Raw genomic sequence first — 4,014 nt, 5'->3', positions numbered from 1 at the left:
ATTGAAAGAAAGGTAGTGTATGGCAACAGAAGCTTGATAACTAAAGGGTTAATTTATGACTATATCATCATCATCATCATCAATTAACATCTGTTGTCCATGCTGGCATGGGTTGGATGGTTTGACCAGGCTGGTATACTGGAAGGTTGCACCATATTCCAGTCTGATTTGGCATGGTTTTCTACAGCTGGATGCCCTTTCTAACACAAACCACTCCAAGAGTGTAATGGGTGCTCTTACGTGCCACCGGCACGGGTGCCATTTGCATGACACTGGGGTGCGTTTACATGCCACCAACATGGGTGCCAATTTGCGTGACACCGGTATCTGCTGCAGCTGCAATTTTGCTCAGCTTGATGGGTCTTCTTCTCAAGCATGACATAATGCCAATGATTTTCGTCATTGCCTAAACACATGAAAGGAACTCAGCTACTTTGCCTCCGTGAAAATGAAATGTCTGGAGGATGAAACCTGAATCATCAGTCAAGGATGACCTTGGTGTAAACAACAACAACAACAACAATAATGACTGCAATGAAATAATTTCAATAAGGATTTTATATTTTTCTGAAACTATGTCCATTTTATTCAGGGACTAAAATACATCAGGATGTTCCAATGTGCAATAGCAAATTTATATTTATATTCTTTTTAGTTGAATGATACAAAAATTCATTGAAGTAAAAAATATATATAAATATGTAAACAAATGCAAAAATGTTGTAGCAAAATCTGTATTGGTTTTTATTTATTTATTTTTTTCATCTAAACCCATTAAAAAATGGTTTGTTTTGTGGTTTGTTTCTTTAAATAAAATATTAGTTTACAAGAAAATATAAAATTATGAATAAATTGTTTTTTATAACAAAAAAAGAACGTTTGCAGAGTTAGATCAAGCCCAGAGTTTTTTTTTTTTTCATTATTCATTTTTTTTTTTCTTCGCATAAGTATTTCAAAAAGTTCTTCAAAAAACAGTTATATGTCTCAAGACAGTTTAACTGTAAGATTAATGATGGATGTCAACTGATATGTAAGTATAAAAATGTATTATGATTTATACAAAGCAGTTCTTTTGAAATAAAGTTTAAAAATCATGATGAATGAATGAAAGAAATTAATATGATGCGACGTGAAGTAATTTTAACACTTTGCTTTTAAACCCAAAGCACTTTCATAAGTTTGTCCTATAAATATCCATGCTTGTTGTCAGACTTTTAATTAACCCATGTCTCATACATTCTGAGTAACATAAAGCCTTCCTTTCATAAGTCCCAAGTGGAAATTGAAAAAAAAAAACAAACTGGGAATGTGTATCATATATCAATAGACTACTATGACACCAGGGACCTATGTACTGTGTATCACAATTCACAGGACAGGCAAAGGGTTAAACTGAGAGGAACTACATGTGTTAGTATAAAAAAAACATTGTACTGTAGTACTCTATAGCAGAATAGTCATAGGAATAGTACTGAAAGACTATATAGCAGGTAAGAGTAAGAATATACTATGCAGCATAGGAATATATATAGTAGTTTAGTGTAAGAAAGATAAAATGGTGCTACTCATGATTATCATTGAATAGAAATTTTCAAGAACTTCATAAGTAAATAAAAAAAAAAGAACTAAATATGTGAAATTTATGCATCATTTTCTTTGTAATTCCTTCATTTCAAATTCAGAGACACATGCTTGTTATAGTATATTAGGGTGAAAAAACAGTATTGATGGCTAGTTTTTATGTGCGAGGATAAATAAACAATACACACACACACACACACACAGACATATATTATATATAAAGGATAAGGAGAAAATGGAAAGGTTATTAATAAATATTATTTATTAATTATAAAATATGACAACATTTCTGACAGCTGTTTCGATTCAGTTATCTTTAGATAATTAATTTATAAAATTAAAATCATTATAAAATGAATCTCTTCAGTGGTTGTAAAGATATACTGATTAGAAATACATGTTGAGATAATGGCTACAAACTATTTATCCCTTAATGAGGTTTATAACCTTTACTTGAATATATATATATATAGAAATGTTATAATTTCTTTATCTCTCTAAAAGAGAGATACAACAGTAGTACTGGGTATTAATATTTATTGCCAAACCAATGTGGCAGTCCAGAGAAATAGGACAAATGCTACTGTTGATTAGCTCCAAGAGGCAATCACCTCTAGGTAGCTATATGATGCACAAATCTGTGTCAATAAACCTTTGAACAGGAGAGGTTATCAACTTTCCATTGTTGGCTTGGTATCCACAGACCGGTTTCGGAGTAGTTGCCCCTTATCAATGTGGAGCAGCCAAGTCCAGCAGGGGTCACTGTTGACCTCAGTTCAAAGGTTTTATTTATATATATTCAGTAAAACACATTCACTGATTTTCAAAAATAGAAATGTTATAATTTCTAAATCTCACTAAAAGAGAGATACAACAGCAGTACTGGGTATCAGTATTCATTGCCAAACAAATGTGGCAGTCCAGAGAAATAGGACAAATGCTGCTGTTGATTAGCTCCGAGAGGCAATTGCCTCTAGCTAGCTATATGATGCACAAATTTGTGTTCATAAACCTTCGAACAGGGGTGTCATCAACATCAATCATAAGGGTACCTACCTGCTAGAAATAAGAGTTAAAGCTCTCATTTAAACCACCAATAATAACACTGAAAATTACAACAGAAAATCAACCATAGTCAGGAAAATGGGCTGAAAACTCTTTTACATACCTATATAGCCCAATACTATATATTTCTTATTCACTCCTGAATATTTGTTCCTTATATATATATATATATATATATATATATATATGGGAGAATTTATGAAAAAAACAACAGACGAAGACAGGTGGTGTAAACAACAAATGGATGTATTAGTTTAACGCTCGGGAATAGAGAAAGTCTTTGACGTTTCGAGCTACGCTCTTCAACTGAAAGCAACACAGAAAGAAATAACGAGAGAAACAAGGAGAAAAAATATAAATGTGGTGGTCAGCGATCTATCATGGCGAATATATATACATACATGCATGTGTATATGTATGTATACATATAGTACTTGATAGTGAACAGTGAAACATATTAACTGATAGAAAGTTACACTAGAAGTATTAACTTTTTTTATTTACTTATGTACTAGCATAAAAGGTCAGCTTATATAAGCAATATTCTATAATACCGTTAGGAAAATTCAGACCGTTTATATTTGTATATAACAACAGAAAAGATAACTTTGTTACTTCCAACTAATTTTTCAATCACTACACACATACACACACATGCACAAATTTACAGAAAACAGGTAAAAGAACAACATGCAGGTGTATTAGTTTATATATATATTCTGGTCAATGCCAATACCCACTGACTGGCTCCTGTACCAGTGGCACATAAAAAGCACCGTCCAAATGTGGTTGATACCACTGCCCCCTGACTGGCTCCTATGCCGGTGGCACGTAAAAAGCACCCACTATACTCTCAGAGTGGTTGGTGTTAGGAATGGCATCCAGCTGTAGAAACCTTGCCAGATCAGATTGGAGCTTGGTGCAGCCTACTGGTTTGCCAGTCCTCAGTCAAACCATCCAACCCATTCCAGCATGGAAAGCAGACGTTAAACGATGATGATGATTACACACACACACAAACACATACATACACACACACACACACACACACACACACATAATAAGACATATATTTGTCATTCAAAAGCACATAATGATTGTTAACTTCACTTAAACATTTATCATTTGTTGGAACCATGTCAATGACCAGGTTTCAATTGGTGTCACAAAATTTTTGACTTCAAATACCAAATAACAAATGTTTAAATCAAGTGAATAACTTTTGTGTGTTTCTGAATGAGTTATATGTGCCTTCTATGCCATTTCTGTTTTAGTTTCAAACACATTGTCTCAGATTAAATCACATGCCTGGCATTACACCTCCTAAATGCGTGGGTATATATATATATATATATATATATATATATA

Source organism: Octopus bimaculoides, chromosome 3 (assembly GCF_046866305.1).
Source record: "Octopus bimaculoides isolate indiv1 chromosome 3, ASM4686630v1, whole genome shotgun sequence".
Classification (NCBI taxonomy): Eukaryota; Metazoa; Mollusca; class Cephalopoda; order Octopoda; family Octopodidae; genus Octopus; species Octopus bimaculoides.
Note: the sequence above shows the minus strand (reverse complement) of the source record.